Here is a 17,487-nt window from a genome sequence, read left to right on the forward strand (position 1 = left end):
CTAGGTGGTGTGTCATCGGTGGGCACCACAGCATACTCTCCATGTTCAGCCTCTGTTTCCTCCTTAACTAAGCCATGTATAGCATCATTCCCATGCACTGCATTTACTGGTGCTTCAGTGTCATTGTGATCAATATTTAACTCAGAAAGACCTTCATTTTCATTGCTTTCTACTATGCTGATCATGTATGTGGACCTCCCGCTAGTGTGACAAATCCCATTGAGAGTCTTCGTTGAATGTTACATCTCTACTTGTGTTCATTTTTCTAGTCAAGGGGTTGTATATCCTGTAGGCTTTTGAATCAATGCAATAGCCTACAAATATACCTTTTTGTGCCCTTTCATCTAGCTTCTGTTGAGAGTTAGCTAATATGTGGTAATAAGCAATACTACCAAATTCTTTTAAATGACTCGAAAATTGTCTTTCTCTCATGCTAGGCTTCATTAGGAGTTCAGTCCAACCATAGCGCGAGTGGGAGATATATTGGAGAGATAGGCTGCAGTTGCCACCGCCTCTGTCCTGAAAGAATTGGGCAACATCTTGGTCTTCAACATGCTCCGAGCTCGCTCCACCAATGTTCTGTTCCTCCTTTAGGGCAACACCATTCTATTGGGGTGAATATGGAGTTGTGTGCTGTCTTCAAATGCCTTGACTCTCATAGTACTCCATGAACTCATTTGAAGTGAATTCTCCACCGTGATCGGTTCGAAGTGTCTTGAGCTTTGTCCCTACTTGCCTTTCAACAAGAGACTGAAAAATTTTAAAATACTTGAATGCATCATACTTACACTTGAGGAAATACACCCAATTCATTCGGGTGTGATCATCAACGAAGAGTAGAAAGTATCTACTCCCTCCCATTGACTCGGTCTGCATGGGCCCGCAAAGATCTACGTGGACTAACTGTAGCTTGCCATTTGCCCTCCAAGCTTTTTCTGATGGAAAGGTGACACGCTTCTGCTTTCTAAGGATGCAAGCTTCACACTGATTGGATGAGAGAAAATCTGGAAGACCAATTACCATGCTTTCTCGCTTCAAGATATGTAAACCTTGTTGACTTAAATGGCCATATCTCATATGCCATATTGCAGAGCTTTCTTCATTCCTCATCACCACATTAGCTTGCTTGATTCTAGAGATCGACGTGGGAAACATATTATTCTTTATTCTATGAACTGTCACCACCGGCACTCCGGTCTTGCCATCCAAGATGATACACTCATTATTTTAAACATCACAGTGTACCCAGTTAGCATTTATTGTCCCACACTCAGCAGGTTATGCGCTAGTGATGGAACATACTGTGCCCCATGAAGGAGTTTGGTCTTTCCCTTCCTATGTATGGAGTGCTATTGTGCCTATTTCGGCCACTTGAATCTCTTTATTGTTTCCCAAGCGAACTGTAGTGCTTCTCAATTGTGTCAAGTTCGTAAAACAAACTCTTCATACCCATCATATGGTTAGAGCAACCTCTATCAACAAGCCATACCAGTTGATCTACTGGTCGAACACTAATCTAGGGCCAAGAACAGGTTGCTAGTTGTCTCTTCCTCAGCTTCTTCACTCTTCTCAACTGTAGCATGTGCATATTTCTCTGCTGCCTTCTCCCTTTGTTAGCAGTTCGCCTTTACATGACTGTACCTTTTACAGTTATAACACTGTATGTTGCTTCCGTATGACCTTTATTCATTGTTGTGCATCTTCTTATCTTCATCTGTTGTATGTTCTTGGGCTGTTAAGTCCTCCTCTACCTCTACTTCACCCTCTTCCTCTATATGTGTCTCTTCCTCTGTCCCTAAAACCATCTCTGGTGCCACCTCTACCTCCATCTCTCACACCAGAAGCTTCACCCTTCATGAAGAAGGCCTTTTCTTCTAGTTTTTCATACAAACCATTGAGCTTGACTTCGTGTGCTTACAACAAACCGCTCAATTCATCTAGAGATAGTTTAGTTATATCTTTGGATTCCTCTATATCAATAGCTATATAGATGTACCTTGGTGCAATGCTTCTCAACACTTTGCCTACTACCTCTTCCTGTGAGATCTTGCTTCTGAGAGCTTTAGCTTGATTCACGATTGTTACAACTCTTGAGATGTACTATTGGATGTTCTCGTTATCCTTCATCTGGAGTGTCTCAAAACTTTGCCTCAACAACTGTCTTCTGACTGCAAGAACCCAAGATGAGCCCTGAAATTTATTTTTAATCAACTCCCATGCTTCCTTTGTTGTGGAGGCGTCTGCTATTCGGTCCAAGATGGCCTCGTCGACGGCTTGCTGAATGAGACACATTGCCTTGGTGTCTCTCTTTCGGTTCTCCCGCTATCGAGCTTCGTCATTACCTTTAGTGACCACACCCTTCTCAACCAACTCCCACAAATCCTGGGACTTGAACAGAGTCCTCATCCTAAGGCTCCAACGTGCATATCCCTCACCTTTGAACAAAGGGACACAGGGTTAAGTTAAGCTCACTGTGTTGTCGTTAGAAGCCATCTTATACATCGAGCACCTTCTTTCCGGGCTCTGATACCACTGTAGACCTCTTGAAGTGCAAACACACTCACACACAGCATAACACACACTTGTTATGGAGAAGTAGCAGTAGAACTACATTACCTTCCACACTACAATACAACCAAAAAACAAAGTAAAAGCATAACACTGCAAACTTCGCACAGTACGTGCATATTAATGCATGGTACTGTGCTCATTAAAACAAAACAAGATACACATCACTGTATAGTATTACAGTATAGGTTCTTCAAAAACATTCATCATGAATAGATTTTCAGCATACTCTCCCATAACAGGCATATCTTCTGAGGTGGAATGTTAATCTCCTTACACTTCTGTTCATCATAGCACCATCTTTAATCATATTCCAACACACCCCATAATTCTATCACAACCACCATAGTTGTGTGGCATAACCTAAAGTAATTAATATTGGGAAAGGCACTACAAAAAGTTCTTGCAAAGCTTATGGAGTTGTCAAGTATTTCTCCACAAGATCATAGCTAAAGAAATATTTCTTATGACAATTGAAATTGATAGGAGCTCTCAAATTGTACACCCTATGAAGCCCTTGCGTAACTCTAGAAATTTGAGGACAGATCATGTGGTCTATCTACACACCAAAAAAAAAGAGATTTTCACTATATGCTATATTTAAATTCAATAGAGGCAAAGTTAAACAACTTCAAGAGATCTCACATGTTTGATTGCTTTGCTTCAATTTCTAGAAGTTTCTTTTTGGTGAAGGCTACTTTATTTTCAGTGTGAATACAAGGTCCATGCATTGTTTGTAAACAAAGATCTGTAACTGTGGAGTCCAAGAGAATGAAAGAAGAAAACACTCACAAGTACAGCTAGAAATGTCCACTAAAAACATGAAAAACATCAAAAGTTAGACACTCATAGCCGAACAACCTAAAGAACCCAGAATTGATGGCTTCTAATGAGGTGGTATACACTAGTGCAGGTTGTTATGGAAGACATTTCATATGTCTTACTGTCCATGACTTAGTCTTTAATTACAACTTCACACATGGAAAATTAAACAATTGTGAACAATGATGGATTCATTGTACCGATGATCCAACCAGTTGAACAATTGGCTAAACTATACATACCATATCAAGCACATCACATGGTTGGATCAAATCATAAAGCCACCCACAAGGACCAACATGACTTTTTAGTTTTTGGGAAAAGCCCACTTGACTCTCACTATTGTTAGAACAATTTGAAAATTAAAAAAATAAACAAATTGGAGGGTTATATTATATACAAAATAGTTAGGACCATTTAGAGGTTTTCTCATAGACCACGGAGCTTGTTTTGCGGAGCTTATTATTAACTAGCCAAACAATATTGGATTAACCAGCCATACAATCCTAAACATGTAAAGGGTACCAAAAAATTGATTGATACTTCCAAGACAAAGAAGCAACTAATATTCCAAAAACTAAAATCCTTGGCATGCATGATGCCACTTAACTAGCCATACAATATTGGATTATGACAAACTATAAAGTGTCCATGCTCATGCACACTTCACAAATTGTTGTTGGACTTCTACTTGATGTAGAAGCAGTGTAGCCATATAAAATTTGAAGGGGCTTCAACTATAAAAAATGTGAATAACACAACTTTGAAAGACATGTAGTTCTTTAGTTACCGATCATGGAAGGTTAGCAACTCTTTCTAGCAAATTTGATATATGCATTAAGCACAAACTGATTTCCTTCACTACACACCACAAAAACTAATGTATAAATGCATTTGGCTACAAAATGTTTTACCAACACAAAAATAACTTGAAACTACTTCCACAAATATAATCACAGAATCACAGAATAATCAATGTGTTACAACACATCATGGAACTGTCAAACTGTGATGCAGGAGCAGAGCAAACAAGGCCAAGTGTTAAGCACTTGGACATTGAAGAGTTTTCAGAGGGACATCCTATCTTTGATGAACTTCATTGTGAAATCTGTAATAACTGCGCTGTCCAAAAGATGCATATGACCCATAGTTGGAAAGCCAAGGGAGTCTAGTTTCCAATGCAACAAATATTACATTAATTGGAGGTTCCTAGAGAAAGTTATGGTTGTTAGACTGAAGACATGTCAAGATGACTGGTTCATGGAGGTCTCATCTCCCTCCTTTTTCTGTAGCACTATCTCTAATTTTAATTATCTCCTAAGTGTGTATCAGCTTAATACTTTTGTTAATCTTTTAGTTTCCCTATGCTTGGAGGGGTGTTCCAAGGGTTTTAATGCTTAACTGGGATGTCAAAAAGAGACTATTGTTTGTTTAGAGAGCAGGAGGATATGCCCATTCCTTGTTCTTTTTTCTCAAGGTTTTGCAGGCCAGTGAAGAGAGAACCCCTAACTCTATATCCCTTTGGTAGATTCGGAGGGTGGTGAGTTGTCAGATCCTGTATCCATTCGTGGATGTCGATTGGTGGTGGATCTTTTCCTGTTTTGAAGCATTTCCAAGCACCAGGTTTGTGAATATTTTCCCTTTTGTAGCACTTGGCTCCGCATCAAGTGACATCAGAGCCTAGGTTCGAATGGCCGGTCGTCGTCGCCATATACCTGATGTTGCTACATCACCAGTTCGTGAAAGAAACATCCATGATGTTGAAGTGGAAGATATAAGAAGGCAAGTACAGCAGCTTCAAGAACAACTTCAATGCTTGCAGCCTTCAGAAAGAGAGCAACCATTAGGTGATGTAGGTGTAGATCAAGAAAGTAGTGGCAATGAAGGTGTGGATCTCTTCTATTCTTCTTCCAGTTCTGGAGAAAGTAGTGGCCTATATAGCAATCACCACCCATCACGCACAGTCTATAGGCAGGAATTTGACATCAAGTTGATATTCCAGAATTTGAAGGAAGAATGCAGCCTGACTAGTTTGTCGATTGGCTTCACATTGTCGAGAGAGTATTTGATTTTAAAGATGTGTCTGATGATTAAAAGGTAAAGCTAGCTACTCTAAAATTACAAGAGTATGATGGGTTATGGTGGGAAAACTTAAAGAGACTAAGGGTTCGAGAAGGAAGGCATCCTATTCGTTCTTGGGAGAAGATGAAGAGGGAACTAAAGAGACGATTTTTGCTTGAAAGCTATCAACAAGATTCCTATCTTAAGCTTCACAATTTGAAGAGTATACTGTTGAATTTGATTATTTGATGATCAAATGTGATGTGGTGGTCCCATGAAGAGCAGATTATTGCTCGATTTCTTGGAGGATTAAGGACTGAAATAGGCAACATGGTGCAGCTCCAACCATATTGGACTTATTCAGATGTTTGTAAGCTTGCTATGAGGGTTGAACGGCAACTAAAACAAACTCGGGGAAGTGGTTTTTGTTCTCTAAGCAAAGGAGGCTCTTTTAACCAAGGGAGTTCCTCAACCTCTAGGCCTTCTAAAAATGTAAAGCCTTTTATTTCAAGGCCATTGAATAAGAGTGAAAGCTCTCAGCAACAAGGCTCTCCTAATACAAGTTCAAGAAGGTGTTTTAAATGCCAAGGATATGGTCATATTGCAACAAATTGCCCAAATCGAAAGATAATTTCTCTTGTCGAAGAGGAAATTGAGGAAGGATCCAATGTCGACAAGGTTGAATGCTCTCAAATGGAAAAGGTAGTTCATGCAGATGAAGGAGAACTTCTTGTTTGCCGAAGTATGAATGTTCAACGCACAGAAGAAGATGGTTGGTTGCGTCACAACATCTTCCATACTTGGTGCATGTAGACCCCATTCTCTTAAATAAATTTAAATTACTTTTAGTTAAGTTTATCTATTTATTTATATTTTAAAGGGAGATCCTTATCTTATCCCAGCCTCCTGGATCTGATTTATGGTTCCGTAACGCCTGAGCGAGGATCTTCACGCAATATTTGTTTTGTTGTTTTAAATAAAAGGAGAGTAGAAAACTGGAGGAAACCCTACCTTCTCTCGTGTCGTGTGGTGACCTTGGAGGCAGGCTCTTGATATTTTCCCCGTTGAATTTTGTGACGAGAAATCCAAGGTAGATGCTTGAAATTTTAATTGTGGTTGTGAGATCTTGCTTATTCTCATTCTTAGTTTCCACTCCATAGATTACCCTAAGGAATTTGATATGTATTCATTAGTTTTATGTTTGTTAGGGCTTCCTTCGAGTGCTTGATTTTGATAATCTGATTTGGAGTCTTGGAGTTGGGAGACATTTAGGTAAGTATCCACATATAAATTATACTACGTATATAGACCTTTTGAAACTAGATAAATTTGTGAAAATCAGTATTTTATTTATTTATTTTGTGATAATTAGGTTTCTGTTTATTATTCAAATGTTGTTTATATAATTAATACTATTTTTGGAATTAATTTAATTTATTTAATATTTCAAATTGATGATCTTCTTTAGAATCTGAAGTGTTTACATGTGCTGTGCAATCTTGACTTTGTTAAATTTTGAATTTCAAGATAATTCATTTAAATCCTAATTTTTTTTCCTTTTCTGAAATTTCATATCTTCTGAAATTTTATATACTGTATTGATTTATAATTATTTAAAATTTCTTAATTTCGGATATTTGTTTAAATTGTGAATAATTCATGTGTTTTTAAAGTTCTGATTATTTATTATTTATTTATTTTGAATTTCAGGTATTTATTTAATTTTTGATTAAAGAGTATTATTAATTTTTATTATCTGTTCATGTTTGTATTTCATTAACTGGTGTATTTTGATATGACAAAAATGGGATCATGTTGCTGTAAATTCTTGTACTTTGCTTGTTTTGAATTTTGGTTAGTTCATCGTTTAGCGAATATAAAGTACTTTGATATAGAAACTAGTCCTCAACTAACTATGCAATAACCCTATCACTGGGGGTTAAACACTGACCGTGTCGAGACACGTATTTTGTTCTACAAACTATAGTTTCCCACCGCTTGCCGTCGGTGAAGAATATCGGCCTTTGATAATTTTGGCTCGTGTCACCGAGGGTAAAAATATGGCTTTTGATAATTTTGTCTCGGGTCACCGAGGGTAAATATATGAATTTTGCGATTTTGTTTTGGCAATAGTCGTTTGGGGGACCTATATGCTTAGTGTTTGACATTGGTGTTTACTTGAAACAAATTACATTTATTATTTTGCATTTTCAACAAATTATGATTTTGTGTAAATTATCCCTATATTTTTAGTGGTGCTTTCTGGGCTGTCAAGCTCATAAATATTGTTGTTAATTTTTTTTTAGATCAAGAGTAAGGGTGAGTGGCGGATAGCTTAGCAAGGATCATTGGGTCACCGTCAATCTTATTAGCATGTAATAAGTCCCGTTTGTTGTGGGCATAGGTTTTATTTAAATAAAGTTGTATTGACTGTGCAAACATTTAGTTATTTCTTTTAGTGTTGAACTTTGTTCTTGTTTCTAGTTTTTCTTCTGTTAGGTTTTGTGATTTTGAGAACAGGTTTTGAGGCCTTGCATGCCTACTGGGCCTCGGCTTGGTTGGTGTGTGGCCGTTTGTCAGTGTACTGAGCCTGGCGAGCCGGGTTCGGGGCGTGACAATGCACTTGTCATGGTAAATGTTTGTGATGTGTTTATAGACGGTGGCAGTTTTGAAAATAGGTTTTTAGCGACATGGTGGACAAATTGCAGCTGAAAATAGAGGACCATCCGCATCCTTATGGACTTACCTGGCTGGAAAAGAAAAAGGAAATAAAGGTGAGCAAATGATGCCTTGTCCAATTTTCAATTGGTGGAAAATACAAGGATGAAGTCATGTGTGATGTTGTGCCAATGGATGCTTGTCACTTGCTTTTGGGAAGGCCATGGCAATATGATAGAAAAACTCTACATGATGGTTATAAAAACACATATAGTTTTGTCAAAGATGATGTTAAGATTGTATTGACTCCAACAAGATTAGATGTCAACTCCAAGCCTTCAAAATGGGTGAAGAATGCTCTGCTCTCTAAATTTGAAATTTTGAGGGAGTTGGAACATATCAAGCAAGGATATATTCTGGTAATGCTTGAAGCTAATAAAGAACAATGTGAGCATCCTGCTATTGTACTTCCATACTTCCATTTCTTCAGGAATTTTCTGATGTGGTGCCCGAAGAAATGCCACCAGGTCTCCTGCCTTTGAGGAGTATTCAGCATTGCATTGATTTAGTTCCTGGTTTGGCGATTCCTAATAAGGCAGCCTATAAGATGTGTTCGAAGGAACATGAAGAGTTGCAGAGTCAAGTTGAAGAACTAATAGTTAAGGGCAATTGTGAAAGAAAGCAAGAGTCCTTGTGATGCCCCTACTTTACTTGTACCAAAAAAAGATGGAACTTGGCGCATATGTATTGATAGCCGAGGTGTTAACAAGATTACCATCAACTATCGCTATCCTATTCCTCGATTGAATGATCTCTTGGATCAATTACATGGGGCTGTTATCATCTCTCAAATAGATCTCCGTAGCGATTATCATCAAATATGGATGAGAGAAGGGGATGAATGGAAGACGGCTTTCAAAACAAGGGACGGTCTCTATGAATGGGTTGTTATGGCTTTTGGCCTTTTAAACGCACCTAGCACCTTTATGCATTTAATGAATGATGTCTTCAAGCCTTTCATTGGGAAGGTTGTTATTGTCTACTTCGATGATATTTTGGTGTATCGCCAAGACAAGGAGAGACATCTTGATCATCTCTATAAGATATTCAACACCCTAAGGGAACAAAGGCTCTATGCAAATATGAAGAAATGTGAGTTTTTCTCTGATAGCCTTATTTTCCTAGGCTATGTAGTGTCTAAAGATGGATTGAAGATGGACTTGAGTAAGCTAGAAGCCATTCTAAGCTGGCCACAACCAAGGTCTATCCATGATATCAGGTTCCATGGGCTTGCTTCCTTTTATCGATGATTCATCAAGGGATTTAGCACTATTATTGCTCCTATTACAGAATGTTTGAAAGGAGGTGTATACAAATGGAATCAAGAAGCACATAAAAGCTTTGAACTTATAAAGAAGAAGGTGACTGAAGCACCGGTTCTCTCACTTCCAGATTTTGAAAAACTTTTTGAGGTTGAGTGTGATGCTTCTAATGTCGGTATTGGGGCTATTCTGAGTCAAGAGAAGAAGCCTATTGCATTTTTCAGTGAGAAATTAAGTGATTCCCTCAAGAATTACTCTACCTATGACAAAGAGTTTTAAACTACTGTTCATGCTTTGGGCCATTGGAGTCATTATCTCCTTTCAAAACCCTTTGTCCTCTATTTAGATCATGAAGCTTTAAATTTTATAAACGGCCAGCGTAAGTTGAACCGACGTTATGTGTTGTGGGTGGAATTTCTGCAAGCCTATAGTTTTATCATTAAGCATAAGGCCTACTCTCAAAACCAAGTTGTTGATGCATTGAGTAGAAGATACACATTGCTGTCCACTATTCAAATAAAGTTGTTGGGTTTGAAGTTTTAAAAGAATTGTACAAGAGCGATCCCTTACTTTGGTACCATTTGGGAAAACTGTTTAAAGGGACCATACAACCGGTTTTTTCTGCAGGATGGGTTTCTTTTCAAGAGGAATTGCTTGTATATTCCTCAATGCTCTGTGAGAGATGCCATTCTAATGGGGGCCCATGATAGTAACCTTGGAGGACATTTTGGTAGAAACAAGACATTTGCTATCATAAAAGATAAGTTTTATTGGCCAAAAATGGAGAAAGATGTAATGAGGTATGTAAAGAAGTGCATTATCAGTCATGTGGCTAAGAGTCACTCTCAAAATGCAGGTTTATATACCCTCTTCCAATTCCTCAAGTATCTTGGCAAGATGTTAGCATGGATTTTGTAGTAAGATTGCCAAGAACTCAGAGGAATAAAGATTCGGTGATGGTAATAGTGGATCAATTCTCTAAAATAGCCTACTTTGTATCGTGTTGCAGGACTGCAGATGCTTCTTACATCGCTGATTTGTACTTCCGTGAAATTGTGCGACTGCATGGAATTCCTTTAACAATCACATCTGATCGAGACTCAAAGTTTATGAGTCATTTCTGGCATACACTTTGGAGGAAGCTTGGGACACAGATTGCAATTTAGTACAAGAGCTCATCCTCAAACAGATGGGCAAACTGAGGTTATCAATATGAATCTAGGGAAACTTGCTCAGGAGTTTTATAGGTAAGAAAGTTTGATAATGGGATTTATTGCTGCCACAAATTGAGTTTTCCTATAATCATTCCATCAATCAATCTACTAAGTGCATTCCATTTGAAGCTGTCTTTGGGAATAATCTTAATAGTCCATTTAGCATCTCTTCCCACTCCTAATTCTTTCAGCAGTGAAGGAAGTGAAAGGGCTGCTCAAATCAAGAAGTTGCATTCTCAGGTTAGGGGTCATATTATGAGACAGAATGAGATAAATTGCGAGCAAACAAACAAGCATCACAAATATGTTAAGTTTAAGTCAGGTGACTTTGTTTAGGTTCATTTAAGAAAAGAAAGGTTTCCCCCAAGGAAATACAATAAATTAAGGGCAAGAGTAGCTGGTCTCTTTCAAGTGGTGAAGAGAATTGGTGAGAATGCTTATGAGATCGACCTTCCCTCCGAATATGAAGTTTCTAAGACTTTTATGTATCTGATCCTTTCTCCTTATCATAGAACAAATGACACTTTGCACTCGAGGACGAGTCTTCTCCAACCAAGGAAGCTTGATGTTGGGTTAAGAATTAATTCCATTACCATAAAAAGACACTATTTATGCCCTTTTTTATTACCAAACATGGGTTAAGAATTTATGAGTGCAAGTAGGGGTGGACATGGGGTGAGCTAGGTCAGGTCGAGGTTGATCTAGACTCAAAAATGCAACCCATATATTCAGGCAGAGGCTTGGTTGGGCCATGTTGGGGCTAAATTATTTTAGTCCAAACCATTCCCATTTGATTTTCATTAGGCCCAGCCCTAACCTAGCCCAATCCAAAAAATAAATAAGTTTTTATGAAATAAAAGAAATAATTAAATAAAACCTACTATTACAATCCCTAAAATTTTGTAAGCAATTAAAAAAAATGACAAAACTAGATGAAAAGGAATGCACACATCCCTACACACACACACATATATATATATATATTAAAAAACCAAAAGCAAAGTCTAGAAAGTTATCTAATATTTTCAAACATGTCTTATTATTATTATTATTATTATATATATATATATAATTTATTTATTCGGGCCGGGCAGGGTCAAGTTGGACTAAAATTCATCTGACCCAAGCTTAGTTCGAAATTCAATTGGGCTTACATATTTGAGCTCAACCCAACTCTTTGGGCCAACTTTCTAAGCCTAGATCTTATATTTTTTGGGTTGGGCTCAGACCAACCCATGGATTACCCGGCCCATGTCCACCCCTAAATGCAAGTGGTTCTCACTCCCAAAGTGCAATCCATGATCCAAACGGGCTGCAAGTTCATGAATCAACCAAATAACATCTTCTCCCACTTTCACTTTAATTTCATATCAATCAAGTAAGGCAAAAATAATAATATTTGATTATAGATCTATCTCAACATCAAAGTCCAATACACTACCTTTTTAAGTTCCCAAGAACTTATTTAATTCTACTTCATCTGATAGACAGTACCCTAGAATCATGAACCAAATTGAATAGTAAAACTGACAATAGTCAAATATACATAATACTTTTTAAAGCATTGGATTTGACTCAAATTAGAGTATTGTTAGGCTATATATATAGTGACTTGGTTGAGCATTGAGGATCAATTAATGGACTCAATTAGGTTGATATTTCCTTTGATTCTTTTAGGTTTATTTTTGTTTAGGAAGTATGTTGATGCATATCCAAACTATATTGATGCATTGGAGAAATCGATCTTGTTCTTTGAAGGCCAGAGATCAGGCAGGTTTCCTTCTGAACAGAAGATCATTTGGAGATCTAACTCTGGACTCAATGATGGTTCATTAGCTAATGTGCTCCTCTCATCTTCTCTCTCTCTCTCTCTCTCTCTCTCTCTCTCTCTCTCTCTCTCTATATATATATATTGTTTTTTTTTGTTTGTTTGTTTATATGTATTATTTTATTATATGTTCGTAAGGACTAGTTTATTTTTATTTTTTTAAAAATAACTTAAACATACTATGTATTCTTTGATATTTGATTTGAGAGAGAAATGAAATACCAATTATGGGAGGGGAGTAGTTTTAAGCATTAAATAACATACTAAAAAGTATTTAGTTTTACTAGAACATTGGTTAAAATGTAAGTTAATTTTCAGTTTCTTATTGATGTTTTTTAGAAATGCGAAGAAACTATAAATATGAACCATAACCCTTTAATTTGGGAATTAAACAAAATATCAATTGATACTTTCATGTTTTCCAATAGGATGAAACATTTTCTATTTAATTTATTTAATAAAAATAAATGTGTTTGTATATAAATAAATAAATAACACTTATAAAATAACCACAAGGTCCATAATGAAATCATGATCATTATGTTTTAGGATTTATCTTAAATATTCTGACTAATGCTTTGCAATTATTGTTAGTCTTGGAGGGTTAGGTATGCGTAAAGTAATCACTTAATCTCACAAAAAAGTAAAACACACACAACCAATCATACAAAGAGGTAAGATACACAATGCAATACACTGAACCTTTGGATACCTATAAAAAAATTATATTCAAGATATTATCACCGTGGCAATAAGACTTTTTTTCCCTGTAGAGGAATTTTGTTGAAAAACCCCAAGTGTAAAGAACAAGGACCTAAGTGTGAAAGTTTCTAGAAGATTTTGGGTTCATGAGTAATAAAAAAAGGATTGACATGAAGTGTTTCTCAAAACCAAGAACTGGAAGGTAAGGCTGCAGTGACCTTTTGGAAATACCATGTTATAATCCAGGGACCGTTGGGACATTTTGTAAGGACCTTTTGAAAAATTATTTATGATTCAGGGACCATTGGTGCTTTTTAGGGACCTTTTTGTAAGAAATGTTATTTTCAGGGACTGACAGTAAATTTTGGTAGATATTTAAGTTAAGAGATAAGATTGGAAAGTTCTAGTTTTTGTGGTTTTTCTTCTTCTTCTGACAGCAATTGACTTGTCTCGAGCTCCTCCTGCCTACAACCACTTTTCTTCCTCACGTCATTTCTGTAAGCCCCTCTCCCGAGGGTCGCACCCACCAAGGCGCGAATAACCATCTCACCAAAGATGGCCACCAAAGATCTCCCGATCTTTTTTCCAAACTTGGTCCAAAATTGTTCCAAATTTGGTCTTCAATTATGATCTTCAATTGATCCATCAATATATTGTACTAAACTTAATCTCCTCTTATCCATGTTTAGCCTTTAGTATCTTATAAACATAATCTTCAATCATCCATGCTTGGGTTTTCAAATCTTCAATCACATCTCATCATATATGGCTTGTAACCTTAAATAGCTCCACCCATAAATAACCTTCATTTTAATTTATGTTCCATGCAATTTTCATGATAATCTTATTAATCAATTAATTACTCCCCTCTTTAGAAATAAACCTCTCATAAAAGGAGTTTACCAAAGATATTATTCATCATCCTGGATCTTACCAAAGATGGATAAAATCATACCTAAGATAAAACTTACTCTTTTAAGTGAGATCCTTTTTTACCTTGAAGTTCTTTCCAAAAATTGTTATTCTTCATGTGAACCAATGAGAGGAATTTCTCTAAACATAATCTTGCATCATGATCTTCTAGTTTTTATGTCTTCATGCACCATGTCACCATGCATAAACCACATCATCATCCTTGTCACCATTACCACGTCATCTCCCTTTACCATGTCATCTTCCTTGGCTTGTCACATGATATCAATTCAATCTCTAGACCTAATAATTGTTAATAATTTAAAGGCAATTTTAGTTATATATATATATATATATATTATATTTTTTTAATGAAAAATAGTTTGGGAATTTATAACAATAATTCACAAATTAATAAAAAACAAATAATATTCTCCAAATATCTTTTAATAAAATTTTATTTTTTTAATTAAATATTACCATTGTATAGATATAATTAAAGAGTAATACTATTTAGGCCGAATTGGTAGTCCAAATGACATGGATGCCAAGTTGGCATCATGTCAACGTTCACGTAAATCTTTATCTATCATTTTTAAAAAAATATTTAATTTCTTTTCTATTATCTAAAACCTTTATTTCATAATTTTTAAAAATTTAAGAATTTATATTAAACTCTAAACCCTAATACCCTAACTCTTAAACCCAAATATTATAAAAAAATTTTACCTAAAATTCAAAAAAACTAAACCCTAAACCTTAAATAATAAATCGCAAACCCCCTACAGGGTTTATGAGGTTTGGGATTTATTATTTAGGGTTTAAAAAAGGGTTTTCAGTTTATCGTTTATACTAAGGTTTAGATGATAAAATGAAATTATTTTTTTTAAAAAAAAAAAAATGAATGAAGTGGATGCTAACATGGATGCCAACTTGGCATTTACGTCATTCGGACTACCAATATTCGGCCTATCAATTTGATTTAAATATCATTACTCATAATTAAAACATCAATTGAAAAAAAAAACCTCTAGATAAAAAAACATTATTGAGTAACATAACCTAAAAATCATTCCTCACTTCCAAGGTGAATCTCACATGCGATAGCTGCGACAACGCGAATTTCAACTTCCCAATGACCTTCGCCACCACCATGCTCTCATGGGCCATAATCTAGTTTGGCAATCGCATGCCTCCAAACAACCTCGACGCCGTCCGCGCCACTGTCTGCTAGGTCACAGACTATCTTCTCAACCCCGCCATGTACTGCCACCTTCGGCAAGCTTTATGTCGCCGTTGGAGACCCCAATGCTGACCACTAGTGTTGGGAATGCCTTCAAGAACATTTTATTTTGTCTCACCGGAGAAATCGGGCTCTGATGTCTTCAGAGAGACTGTAGCGGCATTATCAGATGCGGCAGTGGTTTTCCGAACAGTTGATAAAAAGTACTCAACAATGTTGTTGAGTGCTTCTATGAAGATGATTTTAGAATAACTAATAGTTATAGAACGATGCTATTTTTACCAAATATTTTTTTCCGAATCACATGGATGCCAACTTGTCATTCACGTTATTATTTTTTATATAAATTTTATATTTAAACCTTAAAAAATTTTAAATTCTTAAAATTTTAAAAAAAATTATAAACCAAATACTAAACCATATCTAAAATCATATTTAAAATTTTAAACTCAAATACTAAACCCTAAACTTTAAACCCTAAATCATATGCCCTAAACTCTAAACAGCAAATCACAAACACCAGCTTTATGATTTACACTTTAGGGTTTAGGGGGGAGTTTTCAGTTTATCATTTACAATTAATAAAAAAAAATTAATTTTTTTTAAAAAGAAATGAGATAAAAAAAGGATGACGTGGATGTTAACGTGAATCCTAAACATGGATGCCAACTTGGCATCCACGTCATTCGGAAAACTTATTCGGGAAATCTATTCGATAAAAATATAATTACTTATAGTTTTAATATCAGTTAATTTAAAAAATATGAATCTGGGTATATATAAGTACACTTATTATTTTTTTTATCATTAATTTAAAATAATATATTTTATTTGTATCTAGCAGGTAATGGAATTTGCAGTTAAGTATCAAGGGAAATATAGTAATTCGGATACAAGGTAGTTGATTGATTGATTAATTAATTAAGTTGAACTCGGTCTTATTTATTGGGAAATTGATTAAGATTAATTTTTAATTAAGAGTTTGATATTTGGTAGGATGAATAATTATGGGGAGTTTCATGGCTTTTGAGAGCAACAAATGACGAGGCCTATGTCAACTATATACAATCACTTGGAGCAAATGAAGAAGTTGATATATTTACTTGGGAGAATAAGTTTGCTGGTGCCTGGGTCCTTCTATCTAGAGTATGAAATATAAGTTTGCTGGTGCCTGGGTCCTTCTATCTAGAGTATGAAATATATGAGAATTTTATTATTGAACTTTTAATTAATATATATATACATGATTTTATTTATTTTTGTGCTTGTGTGTAGAACTTTGGTTGATAAAGTGAACGATAGTTCTTTTGATTCCTTTAGAATTCAAGCTGAGAATTTCATCTGCAAGGTTCTTCCCAATTTCTCTTCATCAACAACATAATATACACCAGGTTATTATATTTGCATATATATATATATATAACCTAGAGTCAATTAAAATTTTTATTTTTAATAAAAACCTACACTATTGTTTATTTATTTATTTATTTATTTTTATTATTATTATTATTATTATTATTATTTTTGAAAAAGAACAATAAATGCATGTCTCTATGATGCGTGAGTGTGAGTTGCAACATCACCCATAGAAGACTTATTTTTAGTGATTGTGCCACTAATCACTTGAATCAAGTGATTTTTTTCTCCATTATTTAAAAAAAATTAAAATATGAAAGTTTGATCTATATTTTTATAAAATTACATCTATATTTTTACCCTTAAAACTATATCAAATATTTGCAATATATTCTTATAAGTATATAATAATTTGTCACTATTTTAAAGTAGAGATGACCTATTATGGTATTTTATATTTTGAAATATATTTTTAGTTGTATGATTAGTTGGACATAATATTTATTATTAATGGTTTCATTATCATGACATATATTACTTTCTTATCAATTTTTGTTCTCTATTTGTCCAATTTGTTTTAATGTGGAGAATGATTAATTTCTTTAATTCTAAGATGTTATTGTATGAAAATTTTTAAAATGTTTTTGTACGCTGACCAAACATCATAATAGTTTTATTTTCCTTAAATGATAGAAAAAGATATTTATTAGTGCTTTTACTAAATATTCCCCCTTTTTTTTTTTAAAGGTGGATTAATGTATAAAACGAGCTCTAGCAATCTCCAATATTCCATAACATTCT

At 35.2% G+C, this 17,487-nt stretch overlaps 1 pseudogene; it reads left to right on the forward strand.

Annotated features, from left to right (window-relative positions):
* Positions 1–10,211: 10,211 nt before the first annotated feature.
* On the forward strand, positions 10,212–15,582 carry LOC120276201 (annotated as a pseudogene).
* Positions 15,583–17,487: the final 1,905 nt, after the last annotated feature.

The sequence above is a fragment of the Dioscorea cayenensis genome, chromosome 14 (genome assembly GCF_009730915.1).
Source record: "Dioscorea cayenensis subsp. rotundata cultivar TDr96_F1 chromosome 14, TDr96_F1_v2_PseudoChromosome.rev07_lg8_w22 25.fasta, whole genome shotgun sequence".
Classification (NCBI taxonomy): Eukaryota; Viridiplantae; Streptophyta; class Magnoliopsida; order Dioscoreales; family Dioscoreaceae; genus Dioscorea; species Dioscorea cayenensis.